Below are 17,950 nucleotides of genomic sequence, written 5' to 3'. Positions count from 1 at the left end.
ATAAATAGCACATGTAGTATAAATACATCATGATTTTTTTCCTATGATCTGACACAAACACGCATTATCCTACAGTGTCTTATTTCCCTCCTCACCCTCTACTAGCTATTAAGAAAAAAAAAAGGCATATTCCAGATGTTTCTCTTTCATGGAACCTTCATTCAATCCTGGAAGGACCACAGAAGTAAAGTACTTGTTTTCTAGAGGTTTACAATCTTTATTCTTTCATTCAGTGTAAAACTTCCAATAGTCAACCAGCAACATAGACAACTGATGAAGTAGAACAAGAACAGGGCTCTCACTAAATATTAAGAGGCACATTTTGGACTTTTAAACAAGACTATTTATAACGAAAAAATTTATTTGATCATTTTATCATATAACTTTGGACCTGTTACCAAAGTGGTTTTAAAAAAAAATTATCAAAAAGCACTAACTTTTTGAAGTTTTTTTTTGAAGTAGCTTTTTGAAACCACAAATTGCCTGTACATATAAAAATTGCTTGACAGCTCCATTTTAAAGTATCTTATTCTGTGGGATTTGTAAAAGGTTTTTATTTACATGTGCATGTATAATGAAACCCTTTTAGAAACCTGTTCTTGACAAACCAAGCCTGTCTTATCATTAAAAAAATTTATTTTAAAAAAGTGAAATATTGGCCAGGCGCAGTGGCTCAGGCCTGTAATCCCAGTACTTTGGGAGGCCGAGGCAGGTGGACTGTCTGAGGTCAGAAGTTCAAGACCAGTCTGGCCAACATGGTGAAACCCCATCTCTGTTAAAAATACAAAAAATTAGCAGAGTGTGGCAGCGTGGACCTGTAGTCCCAGCTACTCAGGAGGCTGAAGCAGGGGAATTGCTTGAACCCAGGAGGTGGAGGCTGCAGTGAGCCAAGATCGCACCACTGCACTCCAGCCTGGGTGACAGACGGAGACTCCGACTCAAAAAAAAAAAAAAAAAAAAGGTGAAATATTAATTCTGAAATAGTAGAAATATAAAAAATATGTGAATATTTTTACCATTTTTCTATAACATAAATTGCAACATATTTTAGTTATCCAATTCAGCTTTGATCTACATCTAAGGAAATTATGCCTAAGTCTCCCCCAAAATAAGAAAATCTGAGGAGCAATAACAATGCACAAAATAATTGGCAACTAAGGAAACGGTGGCAGTAACATTCTTTAATAAAGATGGCTCATAAATAAATATATTACTGTAGTCGAATTTAGACATCAGACAGAATTCAGTCCAAAACACCCGAGGCAAAAAAAATATGCCTTCATTCTTGGTAGACAACTAAGGAAAAGACAAATTCATTTCCTTTTGTGGTGTAGGAAATTGTGAGAATGTCCAGAGGCAGACGAATCACCTGTATTCAATTCAACTATTATTTCCTGACACATACTATGTGCTAAGGACTGGATATTCAAAGGGGAGAAAAAATAAGTGCTCAACAGTAAGACTCATCCACACAGCCTAAGAATGTGAAGAGAAAAATTAGACTAAGTCCTAGTAAGTGCTGTTAAGAAAGCAGAAGTGTGGTGATTTCAGAAATCAGAATAAATATTCTTCATCTAAATTTTTTCCAGCTCTATGACCCAACAGAACTGTCACTCACATATCCTCTCCAGAGAAGCATAGAGCCTTGGAAAAGATCATTATGCTGAGTTCTCAGACTGTCACCTATCATGGGCTGACTTATGTGTCCCCAAATTCAAATGTTGATGTTCTGATGCTCACTACTTCAGAATGTGACTGTATTTAGAAACAGGGCATTTTAAGTAGACAATTAAGGTGAAATGAGGTCATACAGGTAGACTCTAATCCAACAGTATCTATATAAGAGGAGATTTACAAGAGACATGCACAAAGGGAACATCATGTGAAGACACCAAAGGAAGATGGCTGATATGGTTTGGCTGTATCCCCACCCAAATCTCATCTTGACTTCCCACATGTTGTGGGAGGGAGTGGGTGGGAGGTAATTGAATCATGAAGGCAGGTCTTTCCCGTGCTGTTCTCATGATGGTGATTTAAGTGTCATGAGATCTGATGGTTTTAAAAACAGGAGTCTCCCTGCACAACCTCTTTTTTTGCCTGCTGCCATCCATGTAAGATGTGACTTGCTCCTCCTTGCCTTCCACCATGATTGTGAGGCTTCCTCACCCACATGAAACTATAAGTCCAATTAAACCTCTTTCCTTTGAAATTGCCCAGTCTCAGGTATGTCTTTATCAGCAGCATGAAAACAGACTAATACAGTAAATTGGTCCAAGAAGAGTGGCACATTGCTGAAAAGATACCCGAAAATGTGGAAGCGACTTTGAAACTGGGTAACAGGCAAAGGTTGGAGCAATTTGGAGGGCTCAGAAGAAGGCAGGAAAATGTGGGAAAGTCTGGAACTCCCTAGAGACTTGAATGGCTTTGACTAAAATGCTGATAATGATATGAACAATAAGGCCCAGGCTGAGATGGTCTCAGATAGAGATGAGGAACTTGTGGAGCAAAGGTGGTTCTTGTTATGTTTTAGCAAAGGGAGTGGCAGCATTCTGTCTCTACCCTAGAGATGTGTGGGACTTTGAACTTGAAAGAGATGATTTAGGGTATCCGGCAGAAGAAATCTCTAAGCAGCAGAGCCTTCAAGAGGTGACCTGGGTGCTGTTAAAGGCATTAAGTTTTATAAGGGAAGCGGAGCATAAAACTTTGGAAAATTTGCAGCCTGACAATAGAAAAGAAAATCCCATTTTCTGAGGAGAAATTCAAGCCCACTGCAGAAATTTGCTTAAGTAACAAAGAGCTGAATGTTAATCCGCAAGACAATGGGGAAAATGTCTCCAGGGTATGTCAGAGGTCTTCATGGCAGCCCCTCTCATCACAGGCCCTGAGGCCTAGGAGGATAAAATGGTTGTGTGGGCCAGGCCCAGAGTCCCCGTGCTGTGTGCAATCTAAGGACTTGGCGCCCTGCATCCCAGCCACTCCAGTCATGACTGAAAGGGGCCAAGGTACAGCTCAGGCTGTGGCTTCAAAGGGTGCAAGTCCCAAGCTATGGTAGCTTCCATGTGGTGTTGAGCCTGCGGGTGCACAGAAGTCAAGAATTGAGGTTTGGGAACCTCTGCCTAGACTTCAGAGGCTGTATGGAAATGCCTGGATGTCCAGGCAGAAGTTTGCTGCAGAGTGGGGCTGTCATCAAGAACCTCTGCTAGGGTAGGGCGAAAGGGAAATGTGGGGTCAGAGCCACCACACAAAGTCCCTACTGGGGCACTGCCTAGAGGGCTACCATCCTCCAGATCCCAGAATGGTAGATCCACCAACAGCTTGCATCACATGCCTGGAAAATCTGCACTCAATACCAGCCTGTGAAAGCAGTCAGGAGTGAGGCTGTACCCTGCAAAGCCACAGGGGCAGAGCTGCCCAAGACTATGGGAACCCACCTCTTGCCTCAGTGTGACCTAGATGTGAGACATGGAGTCAAAGGATATCATTTTGGAGCTTTAAGATTTGACTGTCCCACTGGATTTTGGATTTGTATGGGGCCTGTAGCCCCTTTGTTTGGGCCAATTTCTCCCATTTCGAATGGCTGTATTTACCCAATGCCTGTACCCTCATTGTATCTAGAAAGTAACTAACTTGCTTTTGATTTTATAGGCTTATAGGCAGATAGGTAGAAGGGACTTGCCTTGTCTCAGATGAGACTTTGGATTGTGGACTTTTGAGTTAATGCTGAAATGAGTTAAGATTTTGAGGGACTGTAGGGAAGGCATGATTTGTTTTGAAATGTGAGGACATGAGATTTGGGAGGGGCCAGGTGCATAATGATATGGTTTGGCTGTGTCCCCAACCAAATCTCATCTTGCATTTCTACATGTTGTGGGAGGGACTGAGTGGGAGGTAACTGAATCATGGGGGCAGGTCTTTCCCATGCTGTTCTCATGATAGTGAATAAGTCTCATGAGATCTGATGGTTTTGAAAAACAGGAATCTCCTTCACAAGCTCTTTTTTTTTTTTTTGCTGCCATCCATGTAAGATGTGACTTGCTTTTCCTTGCCTTCTACCATGATTGTGAGGCATCCCAAGCCAGGTGGAACTGTAAGTCTGATTAAACCTTTTTCCTATGTAAATTGCCCAATCTTGTGAATGTCTTTATTAGCAGCTTGAAAATGGAAAATACAATGGCCATTTACAAGCCAAGGTGAGAAGCCTTAGAAGAAACCAACTAATCCTGCTGACACCTTGATCTTGGACTTCCAACCTCTAGAATTGTAAGAAAATAAACTTCTCTTGTGTAAACTACCCAGTCTGTGGTATTCTGTTATGGTAGCCCTACTAAACTAATATACCCCCTTAGATTACAAAAGCTCAATCCAGCACTTTCTTCTACCTTAAGTTCTGCAAGCCCTGTCTGATTTAAAACAAACAAACAAAAACTCTCTTTTAAAAAGTGATACGTTTAGCCTCTGTGAACAAACACTGAGCCATCTTGCTCAGGCTAATGAAGAAATTTGGCCTGATGGCTAATAGAAGCCAGGCTGATTCTTTATCATGTCTGTTTTATCCAGCTTAGTACATGTTTACAAAAAATCTTCTACGTGCCTAGTATTCTTGCTATCCTGTGGCCTAGAAACAAGCTTAAGTGGCTAGAGAATAAGGCACAAAATGTGCAACGGAGAGAATCTTTGTCTTATACTAGTGTTCTTATAAATATGACCAAGAGAATCATCAAAACAAAATGAAACAGCCTGGGGATAACAGCAAGATGGAGGGTTCCCAGGAGCAGCACAGGTTGGGAGATGGAAAAGGACATCAGTCAGTGCCTGTGGTCTGTCAGCTGCTTGACATGGGCCATCTCATTCAACTTCCTTAACACTTGAGAATTAGGTATCGGCATCCCTGCTTTAGATGAAGAAAACCAAGGCACAGCATGATTAAATTGTGCAACTGGTATGCTGCAGAACCAAGATTTTTCATACTGGTGTGTACATCAAAGTTTTCATTATGTAGAAAATTATACAGAAGTTGTATATTGAGAAGTAAATAGGTAAACAATCAACTGTTGAGAATTAGGATACCTGAGTTATTAAGAGATGTGAAAAGGATTCAGGATACAACTAATACTTATTGAATACTGCTATGCTTTTAATACCCTCTACCAGAAAGGAGTTAGGTAGAGTTCAAGTTCTTAGAACAGTACCTGATACATAATGTAACAAAATCTTACTCATCAATTACTACTATTAATGTTACCACTTCAGTAAATCCTGCCAACAATCCTGTGAGGCACATACAGTTACAGTTATCCCCATTTTAGAAATAAGAATGATGCTTAGGGAAGTGAAGGTAATACACTCAAGGACACGGAACTGGGTAAAGGAGGATCAATTTTGTGTATAAGAACTAAAATGGGGCTGAGCGCGGTGGCTCACGCCTGTAATCCCAGCACTCTGGGAGGCCGAGATGGGCAGGACACAAGGTCAGGAGATCAAGACCATCCTGGCTAACATGGTGAAACCCCATCTCTACTAAAAATACAAAAAAATATTAGCCAGGTATGGTGGCGGGAGCCTGTAGTCCCAGCTGCTAGGGAGGCTGAGGCAGGAGGATGGTGTGAACCCAGGAGGCGGAGCTTGCAGTGAGCCAAGATCGCGTCACTGCATTCCAGCCTGGGTGACAGAGTAAGACTCCATCCCAAAAAAAAAAAAAAAAAAAAAAAGAACTAAAATGGATCTCCTAAAAACATTTATATTTTTTTTGAGGGTTGTTGTTATTTGTTTTTTTCTTTTTTTTTTTTGTCTTAGCTAACAGAAAAGATAGTTCCTCTTACTGAATTGAAATGCTTCAAAGGAATTTTAATAAACTCCTCACTTCCTGAAGCTCTTTCCTTCTACTCTTGTTGGACTACAAGCCACAAGAATCAAAAGAGAAGCTTGAAAGGCAGGAGGTAAAAGAAAAAATTAAAAAGGCTGCCCCAGATGGCCCAGGATGATCCAGGAAATGGGCAGATTCTGCACGTGGACACATATGAACCCACAAACATACGTAGTGTGATGTGCTGGCAGCCAGTTTGCCGGGGTGGCAGAAAACACTGGGTGAGTTGCCTGGACACAGAAAACTGGGACCAAATGAGTCTGTGAAAGTCAGGCTCAGGCTGAATTTCTTATTGCTGCCAACATGCCTAAAGTGGGATCCCAGGTCATTCCAGGAAGAGAAGATGTCTCAGATAAAAGTGAGCATGCGAACAATGAACAAAGAGAAGAACAAGGCTGGTCAATATTAACAAGCTGCATGGACTCAGGGGATGGGTAGGCAGAATCCAGGATTCTCCCAAGCAGGCTGGTGCTCACCTCTCCCCTCTCCACTCAGCACCTCTATCCTGTAGCTTGGACTACACATCTGTCTCTCCCACCCAGCTGCAAGTCCCTCAGAAGCAACTGGGCACACAGAAGACTTTCAGTAAATGTTGGTTAAATGAGTAAATGAATAAGAAAGCAAGCCAAAAAAAAAAATAATAAATAAAATAAATTAATTATATCTGCTTAGATTTGGTATCTGCCAAGAATATTAGCACGTCATTATTAAAACTTTTCTCCATAACTCTGGTAAATAGCTGACATCCTATTCTAAAATCTCAGAAAATCTGAATCCGGTTAATTTTATATCTATCATTCCTGATCTTATTTTAAATAAGCGTGATTTTATCACAAACATTTATACAGAAAGATCAAACATCTCCAGTGTAAGTTCTACTTTAATCCTATAGGAGGCTGAGCAGTTTTATTTTGCTCACCAATCAGGAGTACAAATGCATCGGTACTCACTTTCCCAATTTGCACTAACTCTTCCCTCTGCATTTTCTAATATGGTAGATAATATAAAAAAGGAAAGGCAAGCTTGTTCTTCAGGTAGGGTAGAGGTTTGAAACGTAAGGTGTGTACCTGCCCTAGCCAATCCCCCTTGTGCTGCCAACTCTCACCACCATCACCCAAGTACCATAAGAAGAAAGAAAAATTAGGATAAAGGAATGTTCTAGGAGCAACAAAAGAGTTTTATAGTACTAAGTGGTCAAACATTTTATTTTATAGATTAAGCTACTTGACTTAAAAATGTCAGGAGAGGGCTGACTGTGGTGGTTCATGACTGTAATCTCTGTACTTCAGGAGGCCAAGGCGGGCGACTGCTTGAACCCAGCAGTTCAAGACCAGCCTGGGCAACGTGGCAAAACCTTATCTCTATAAAAAATACAAAAATTTGCTGGGTGTGCTGGCACGGGCCTGTCATCCCAGCTACCTGGGAGGATGATGTGGGAGGATCACTTGAGCAAGGGAGGTCACGCCACTGCACTCCACCTGGGTGACAGAGCAAGATCCTGTCTCAAAAAGAAAAATCAAAAATTAAAAAATGGTGGAAGAATTGAATATATTACCCTAATCTCCAGACTTCCTTTTCTGTTTTCAAATCTAAAGATTAAAAGTGTGGTTGAAAACATCAAACTACTTTTCAAGCTCATTTCTCTTCACATCTGTAAATGGCTAATGGTGATGAAATAATATTTGATATTTGCAAACTTTCATTATCATTCTAGGTTTCGGACCAGCTCCTTTTGCCACAGAACATGATTATTGTTGTCTTCAAAAGGAAAAATAAGTGACTGGTGATGTTTCTAAAAGCCCTTTAAATAATAACAAAAAAGATTATCCTGCAGAGTACTTACAGCTTGATAACAGATATCCTCTTCTGAATCAGGAAAAAGAAAAAGTTCCTTGAAAATTACAACTGTCTGTCTCAAACAGTTCTTGCCAGTGATTAAGTCTAAACACCTAATTTTGTCTGTTTTATAGGTGATCAAAATGAAGGTTTTAGCTAATCAGTTAATTCATGAACAAAAAGTCCCCAGAGTTTTTATGAGCACTCTCATTTATGTCTAGAAATCTGAAATTTCCCATCCCATTGGTGCTTTATTTTTTTTTTTAAGAGATAGGGTCTCACTGTGTTGCCCAGGCTGGAGTGTGATGGCTATTCATGGGCATGTTCCCAGTACTGCACAGCATAGGAGTTTTGACCTGCTACATTTCTGACCTGGGCCAATTCACCCCTCCTTAGGCAACCTGGTGGTCCCCAGCTCTCAGGAGGTCACCCCATTAATGCCGAACTTAGTGCGACCACCCTGTCAGCATAGTGTGATACAGCCCAATACTCCTGGGCTCAAGCAATCCTCCGGCCTGTAAGGCACACACTGCTCACCTGGTGCTTAATTTTTAACCCACACACCAACTGCAGGCAATAGGTAAGGTACAGACTGAGGGGAGAAGGGTTAGCTCCAGTTAACAAATCAAGTGTTGCTGTTCAGGAGAATCACAGTAGGTGCTTGTCTTTAGCATTTCTGGGCATGAATCTTACCGACAGGCTTTATTTCAGAGGTGATCAGTATAAGAAGACACTCTCAAAAATGGCAATCCTTCCACTGGCTTTGTACATGCCAACACTTTTATACACTCAGAAATAAAGCCAAGCTTCTATTCACACTTTTTTAAGTCTTAAATCTGGCAAAGGAGCACAGCTAAGTCATATATAAATGAAATCAACTGTGAGTACTTTACCAGAACACCTAGCTCTTTGCAGGTGCTACTGTCCAATGACAGTAACCCCAAGGGTTGGACAGGAGAATGGAAACAAATACAGATCTCTGTGGTACCTCTCTGATCCAACTACTTCAGTGAATTATGTAATAAAGACTTTCCAAATTAAGAAGGAAGTCCAGCAAGGTCAAGAGACATATCTTATGAACTGGAGACCCCAGGATGGGCCCTCAGTTAGCTAGCTACAGCTCCACTTTACTATAGCCCAGAGCTGTCCCCAGATAGAGAATCCCATGGGCAAAGAGGAACCCCTCCCTGGTTAGAGGGCTAAGCTTCTCCAGATACTGCAGAGAACCAAGAGGCCTCATCTCAAAGCAGGGGCCCAAAAAAACACAGCACTGGGGACTGATGCTGAAAGCAAAACAGCAAATTGATTAACTTAATATATAAGAATCGAAGTGACAACAGCAACTCCTACAATTTGTATATCACTTAATAGTTTATAAAACACTTGGCACAGACCTTGACTTGCATAAAACTCAGAAGATCTAACATAAGCAGCATCACAGTCCTAAATTCTAGCTGAGGAATCTTCAGCTATGATTAAGTAAATTAACCTAAGGTGGGCTAAACGGGTGACAAGATTCATACCCAGATACTCTCACTGGAAATGCCATTCCACTTCTTTCACACTTTATTGTATATTACTGACCTAAATACCAAAAAGAACCAAATTCAAAAATCAAAAATCAAATCTAATCCTGCAAACAAATGTGTGGCACATAAGAACACTGGACAAGTGAAAAAAGTTCCATCCAAAGAGTTTCAATCGATACTAAAATGGATCAAATAATTATTTCAGATTAAACAGAAATGCTATTTTAGGGGACAGCCTTTCTGTTAGGTGACAAACAGTAAGTAGACATTTGATGGCTTTATTTGTGCCCAGTTGAGCTGCTTCTGAGATGTGAATAAAGCTATCAGCAGTGGGCATCTGCAGTACCTGTCCATTACCGATCACAGAAGGGAAGGCCAGTCACATCTTTTCAGCCCAGCTTCTCAGGCACACTCAGGTCCATGGAAACACAGATAGATTATTCCAGTGATGCCAATACACAGAACAGGGTCTTCCAGACTTAACCCAACAGGCAACTGGCATATTCATCAACATAAAATAATTCCTTACATTTAAACAGAACATGTTACCATTCAAGACTTTCACACCTGTGAGACAGCCCAGACAATCTCTGCAGGAAGGATACAGCTATACCTTTCCAGAAATGAAGGCAAAGTCTGAAGTTAGAATATTTTTCATGGTTACTCAACTTGTAGCTGTACAGGGTAGAGCCCATGTTTGGAATACTCTGACCCCTGCTCTTTCTACTACTGTACTATCCCACTCAGATTATGAGATTAGACATGAGGTATCAAGAAATCAGTCTGGACCCTTCCCAGTAACAGAGCTATGGTTCTAAGTTTCAAACATAGTATTACTCACCAAAAGGGGCAAGAGCCTTAACCAGGTACACAGACCCTAATCCCCCCAAAATAAGATGAACAGAATTCAGGGGACCATGATCTCAGTTAGAAATTACATCTTTATTATTCACTAACATCCAACTGAAATTTTGTATTTCCCTGATTTATAAATGTAGGCAGCAAATCACAGTAGTATTAGCAGTTACCTTTGACTTGGTTACTAACAAAATGTGACATTTCCATGTTATATTACAGTGTTATAGAAATATTAATCTTTATAATAATCACAACTTCAAAATTATTGTAGTTACTAGATCTGATGCTAGATGTTATTGATGTGCAAATAAACCAGCACAAAACTTACTGTATCACCTTTTAAAAAAATTTGACCAGTTTTGAAAAAACTGGTCTCCTTTTTACCTATGAATTTTATATTTTCCTTTAAAAAAGGCTTCCCCAGTCTGTCAATGGGTTCCTTGGTACAATAAAGAATTAAGAACCCATTCTGAAGAGATTCAGGTAACACCTATCACAGATTAAAATAACCATATTATATAATTCTAATTTTGTGAACCTAATGGGTTTCAAAGAATGTGTAGAAATATAAAATTCATCTAACCTTGGTAAAGTTTTGCTACCCAACAGGTCAGAAAAAGGTATTTTTCTTAAAAAAGTTATTACATATGACAAATATGACTGACTAATTTAGAAAGATAGATTATAATAATTGTGCAATTAAATAAAATGTAATATAAAGGGCAAATTTAACACTAATGATTCCGAAGTCATTTCTGGATGTGATACTGTGTCAATCCTACTATGAAAATCAATTATCATTTTTGTATAGAGGTGAAAACTAGCATTCTAGTCAATAAAATGCTAAATGTCAATAAGTGTGCCACACTGCTTTGGTAATGACTGCTTTTGGAAACTTACTTATAGTCTCATTTGATACCCTGTTAAGGAATAATATGAACAGAGGAGAATAATCTAATTTTAGATTAGAAAAGAACCCCAGAGATCCTGAAACACTTTCCTCTCTCTGCTTCCCTCCATGAGATAAAAATCACTCCAGCCAGGTAGCCAAATTTTGATAAATGCCTATTATGTGCTGGGTACCTTTCAAGGAACTAGAGATCAAGTGATGAACAGGACTGAACAGGACACACAAGGTCCCTGCCTTTGTGGACTTAAATGCTAAAAGGAAGACAGACAATGATCAAGTAAACAAGTGACACACCCAAATAAAGCACTTAATATTCCTAAAATCACACAGAGAGTTGGATGTAGAGCCTCGCTTGGGCCCTCATTTCCTCCCACTAATCCCATGTTCTATTATGTCATGATGCCGGGATCACAGAAACAAAGGAAAGAAATCAAAGAGAAAATGCAGAACAGGGAGAAGGCTCAGAAAGACGAAACTGCACAATACTTTGAGGGGAGGGGATGTCCTTGGTACATTTCTTTAATTTAGCATTGCCAACCCTGTCTGTAATTGCTCCTTGGACAAAATAAGCCACAAGATAAAAAATAAAATTGCTTCAAATCCATTGATAATTGAAACGAAATATCTAAGTACTATGCTGTTTTCCATGGAACACAATACCAACCCCCATGCACACAATGTACACTATGGAACAATTCCCTAACTTCCTATAGAAAAATCAGTTCCTCTGAAGGACCAAGAGTGTTGAAAGAGAATCCAATTCTCCTTATTGGCCACCAAATGGGTCTGAATCTCAGTTTCTCAGGGCATAGGGCAGTCCCCCATGTGCCTTTCTGTTATCATTTTCACAACGTTGAAGGTGAAACAAAGCGGTGGTTTAATCCCCAGCTGTAATTACCAAAGGGAAGCAGTTGAGGCTAATGTCTATAGCTCAGCTGGCTTGGCTAAGCGAAATGGGGGGAAAGCATTGCACAGCTTCCACCTAACAGGCCCCACTGTTTCTCCACAGAGGTGTCTGCTTTCTGGCCAGCTCTCCAGTCATCATTGGCAAATGACCAACCAAACGAAAATTCAAATATATTTTTCAATACATTTCTTGTCTTTCCCTGGCTAAGGGAAATGAAATATATATAATTTCAACAGGTACTGACCCATTAATTAATCCCCAAAACAATCCAATGCGGTATTTTTGTTTCTGCTCTCACAACAAAAATATTTATTTTGACTACTAAGTTTTGGGATTACAACAGTTAATCTGGAAAAAGAAGAGTGGTTTCCCAAATGATAGAACATTAACTTGGAGGTTTCACTTTTTCTCTTCATATGCTTTTTAAATCCTTGGGTCAATATGAAGTTTTCCCTATAACATTTGAGCAAATGTATCATAAATTACTATGGAAGCATGGAAAATAAAACTCAAAGCATCTGCTTAAGAAATTTTTACATATAAATTATTCAGAAAGTTAATGGTGAGGTTAAAAAACAGAGAGCCATGGCCAGTATACAATGGAAGGAAAATTTTGCTTCACACCATGTGATTTCAATATGTATTTAGGAGGGCAAGCTCTGCCAAACTTCCATTGGAACTGTTGTAACAGTCTTTTTCATTGTAATAGCTACTACTTACTGAGTGCCACACCTCACATAACATTTCTCCTAATTCTTACCTCTACCACATCAAGTAGGTGTTCACATATGTGGTGAAATAATTTATCAAAGTTACACAGAAAGTAGCCAAGATGGAATCCGAAGAAAGGCCTCTCCAGGTAACGTCCATGTTCTCCTTCAGTTTCAACTCTAATCACACTCACAAATGCTTTTACATAATGGAGATGATGACTGTGATAAGATTAAATTCCCGCTTACCTAAATCCACTTTCTCATAGTTTAAAAAAAGGTCTATATTTTCTCTCAAGTTGAAAAGAATCCCTCTACCTCTCATCCCACTAAAAAATAAGGCACAAAACACACCACATCCCCCAACCTACTATATCAGAGAAACCACCAAGCTGAAATGACAGGATTCCACTGTTTTTGCACCCTAAGTCCACAGTTATCTGTAAGGTCCACCAATTCAGCCCTTCTCAACCTAAGAAAACAAAGCTCGTGCTGTTGATTGCACCTCCACAGCTGTCTGTTAAACTTCAGGAGTTTATTATCTGCTTATTACTGACATTTGTATTTTGTCAGATTTGACCAATTTTATTAATTTATCTTTAAAGGACTTTCAGCTATTTAATTATACAACAAATCTGCTATAATCAAGAACTTCTCTATTCAATCAGATTAGAGTTATTACCATAAAATCTTGATTTACTTGCCTCCCTCTTCAATTTTCTTACAATTAAAGACCATACCGGCAGGGTGTGGTGGCTCACACCTGTAATCCCAGCACTTTGGGAGGCTGAGGCAGGTGAATTACTTGAAGTCAGGAGTTTGAGACCAGCCTGACCAACATTATGAAACCCCATCTCCACCAAAAATATAAAAATTAGCCAGGCATGGTGATGCGCGCCTGTAATCCCACCTCCTTAGGAGGCTGAGGCACGAGAATCGCTTGAACCCAGGAGGCGGAGGTTGCAGTGAGCCAAGATCATGCCACTGCACACCAGCCTGGGCGTCAGAGCAAGACTCCATCTCAAAAAAAAAAAAAAAAACACGGTAAATAAAGACCATACAATGCACAAGTAGTTGGTGTTTTAGAAATGGAGATGCATAAGTAGGCACAACACACACCCACACTCACAATGCCAGAAAGCAATAAAACCATCAGGACAAGGCTCTGCCACGGACTGTGAGATTGTATCATAATGGGAAAGAGGTCAGTGTAATCAGAAATGCATGGGCTGCAATCCTGGTTCCAACGGGGGTGTCAGCATCCTCATATGTAAGACGGGACAGTGAAAACTAGACATAAAAATAAACCATTTAGCACAGTGCACAACATTCATAGTAGTTACCATCACCATCACCACCACCAATAACTCCAAAGTGGGGCCATTTTCCCAGCTGCCCCATTGTTTCCCAATTCATAACTGGGACGTGTCACTGTCTTCCCCTTGCCCCTTCTTTTGTACTAGCTTTATTGAGATTTAGTTTATATAACATAAAATTCATCTGGTTACAGTGTCCAATTTAGTAGGTTTTAGTGTCACGGTTAAGTAACCACTACCACTATCTACTTCCAGAACATTTTCGTCTCCGCAAAGAAACAGCATACCCCATTAACTCCTTCCCCCCAACTCCTGGTAACCATTGATTTATTTCAGTCTCCATGAATTTGCCTATTGTAGACATTTTATATAAGTGGAATGATACAATATGTGGCTTTTATATCTGGCTTCTTTCACTTAGCATACTGTTTTCAAGGTTTATCCATAGTTTAGCATGTATCAGTTCTTTATTCCTCACTATGGCTGAATAATAGTCCATTGTGTGAAGATATTATATTACATTTACCTATTCATAAGTTGATGGGCATTTGGGTTGTTTCCACTTTGGGGCTATTATGAATAATGCTCCTATGAACATTCCTGTACAAGTGTTTGTGTGGTCATATGTTTTCATTTCTCAGGTATATACCTACGGGTGCAATTGTTGGGTCATATGCAACTCCCTATTCAACCATCTGAAGAACTGCCAGATTGTTTTCCAAAGCAGATGTACTATTTTACATTAACACATACAGTGTATTCCACTTTTCCTACAACCTTGCCAATACTTGTTATTGTCTTTTTGACTATAGAAATCCTAGCACATTAAGGTATTGCAGTGTGGTTTTGATTTACATTTCTCTGATGGCTAATGATATTGAGCATCTTTTCATGCTCTAACTGGCCATTTGTGTATCTTCTTTAGAGAAATGTCTATTCAGGTCCTTTGCCCATTTTAAAATTTCTTTTTATTCTTGACTTGTAAGTTTTTTATACGTTCCAGATTCAAGTCCTTTCTGAAACATATTGTTTGTACATATTTTCTCCCATTTTGTGAATTTTCTTTTAATTTTTGTTGTTGTTGTTCTTTTTCTTTTTTTTTTTTTTTTTTGAGACAGAGTCTCACTCTGTCACCCAGGCTGGAGTGCAGTGGCACGATCTCAGTTCACTACAACCTCCGCCTCCTGGGTTCAAGTGATTCCCCTGCCTCAGCCTCCTGAGTAGCTGGGACTACAGGGATGTGCCACCACACTTGGCTAATTTTTTTTTTTGTATTTTTAGTAAAGACAAGGTTTCATCATGTTGGTCAGGCTGGTCTCGAACTTCAGACCTCAAATGATCCACGTGCCTCGGCCTCCCAAAGTGTTGGGATTACAGGTGTGAGCCACGGTCCCAGGCCTCTTTCCACTTTTTAATGGTGTCCTTTGAGGCACAAAAATTTTTGATTTGTTTAAAGTCAAATTTATCTATTTTTTTCTCTTGTTGCTCATGCTTTCGGTGTTACATATACAAATCCATTACCTAATCCAAGGTTATAAAATTTTGTATCTCAAGTTTTATAGTTTTAGTTCCTAGATTTATGTTTATAGTCCATTTTGAGTTAATTTTTGCATATGATGTGAGGTAGTGGTTCAACTTCACTCTTTTTGCATGTGGATATCCAGCTTTTCCAGCACCATTTATTGAAAAGATTATTCTTTTCTCCAGTGAACTGTCTTGGTGTTCCTCTCTCTTTTAAATACACATTCAGAACATTTCATTCTTTGCAGGTATAGATCAGTCTCATTGTTATTTTCCATCTATTGAGCATTATATTATTCTCCTTAAACATGCAAATCATTTAAGAATATATATGAATCTCTCCTGTACTTACTTAAGCTTGGACAATCATTTATATTTAGAAACATTTAGCAAGTACCTACTTTGTGCCATGCAGTATTCTAGATGCTGAGATACAATCCCCATGAGGCAATATGAGTTCTTGGAGATGACTATAAATACACATTTTATTCTATGACAGGGAGGGGAAGAATCACAGATGCTGAAAAAACAGAACAACTATTTCTGTGATGAAGGTTCTAAAACAGTCACACTGAGGAGGGGCACCAAAAAGAACAACTGAATTGTCAATGAAATGCCAGTATTCCAGACAGGGGGAAATAATGGACATGAAAGTGTGTATTTAGAAAGAGGCCCAAGGTATCTAGGGAACAGAGGTTTAACACATAGACTGTGGGGTGACAGGTAAAGGTGCCTCTTGAGAAGTAAGCAGGGTTGAGTGTTATGGATATTATACACCATGCTACAGAACTTTAAGTACATGCGAAGGCAACCAACTCTAGACCTGAACAAGAAAGTAATGTCTACTTTAGGAAGAGGACTGTAGGGATAACTGTACAGAACTAACTAGCAGAGGGACAGATTAGTACTGAGCACTTCTCACATATGTCCAGCCTGCTGCAGGAGATTTTGTGTGTGTGTGTGTGTGTGTGTGTGTTTCTTTCTTTCTACAACTGCATGACAACAATGTATTTTGCTCCTATCTCTTGGTGATAACAAGACAACTAAGACATTTTATATTTCGTTCGGCCTTCCTCATTTCATTGAAGTGTGTGTACTGCCAGCGTTAAAGAAGATGTTGTGTACACATCCTGTTGGCTTCTCAATTCTATTTTCTTCATATTAACAATCTTTTTCAGATACTCTACTGTAACGTGTCATAAAAGATATAATACTATCACGGAAGGTCATTTAACTTTGCACCCATCTTCTGGTCAAGGAGCCCAATTGAAATGAAGTTAGTCATTCACATGCCTTACAGACTGCTTCTTTCCCTTTTTCAATTCAAATTATTCCATTTTAACTATCCTTCCAATATTGTCTAGCATATTCTGCCATACCTGTCAGCCGGGAAAGAGCATCAACATGCTTCCATCATCAGTTTCATATAAGCGAGTGTACAGCTCTACTTTTACTCTATTTGGATTTTCTACAGAAGTTTTCCAGAATCCGAACTATATCCAAGTCAAAAATTCTCCACTTTTCCTAGTACATGCAATAAATATTTTTGCATTTAATGTAATCACAGCAATAATACTAGTAAGAAAAAGCACACTGAAGCTTCTCTCCGTTAGAATGTTCAATTTTTAACTGGTATTTCTTAAATGGACCTTTAGCATAAAAGGAGTTGTTATTTTTGCTGTCGCAATGGTGAGAACTGTACTCTATTCAATGGAATGAAATGCTTCCTCAAAATACATGAGCAGGAGACATAATGGGATTCTACATTCCCTGTTCTTTTCTATTAACTGACGGCTGATGTGAATGTGATCCATCATCTGGTGTCCCTGCTGGAAGAGCCTGTTCTACACCCCTTTCTCCCTCCAGTGATTCTTACTTACAAAGACTTGTGTAAAGTAAGTCATTTATTTGCAACAGCAGGAAAACTGGCCAGCAATCTGGCTATGTAAGTAAGTAAGTAAGTCAGTCAGTCAGTAAGAAATAAATAAAGTCAAATTGGCTCACATAAAAAAAAATGATGGAAAAAAATGAAATTATAGTGGCTGCAATATGCCTTACACTTGAAAAAATGGGTAAGTTTTTATATCAGAGAAGGATAAATCTTTGATTCCTGCCTCCGCTTCAGCAACTTTCCTATGTAGCTGCCAATTTTTTGCCCTAGCAGAATCATTAAAAACTGAAAATTACATATTTTAAACCACTTTAAAAGCAGAGGCTGAGAGACAGAGAAAGAGTAGAGAAAAGAAAAATCCATCTGAAAGGATATAATCAAAAACATGTTAGCAGAGTGATTATCATCTCTGGATAGTAAAATGGTAAATATTTTTCCTTTTATGCTAAGTAGGAAGAACAAAAAAGGCAGAAAGATAGAAAAATAGTTTGTTAGGTATTTGGAAAGGTAGCTATGCAGAAACAGAAGATTTGCATATTGTGCTGAGGCTAGGACAAAAACTAAAGTATATACAGATGTCCACAATGTTCCAGCCATGCAGAACATTTT

At 39.2% G+C, this 17,950-nt stretch overlaps 1 protein-coding gene across 5 annotated transcripts in view; it reads right to left on the bottom strand.

The window, feature by feature from the left end:
* FNDC3B (fibronectin type III domain containing 3B) overlaps positions 1–17,950 on the bottom strand; it is a 361,399-nt gene that overhangs the window by 155,354 nt on the left and 188,095 nt on the right. The gene's annotated exons all lie outside the window — the stretch shown is intronic.

This window comes from Pan troglodytes, chromosome 2 (genome assembly GCF_028858775.2).
Source record: "Pan troglodytes isolate AG18354 chromosome 2, NHGRI_mPanTro3-v2.0_pri, whole genome shotgun sequence".
Taxonomy (NCBI): Eukaryota; Metazoa; Chordata; class Mammalia; order Primates; family Hominidae; genus Pan; species Pan troglodytes.
Note: the sequence above shows the minus strand (reverse complement) of the source record. Positions and strands in the feature narration are given on the sequence as shown.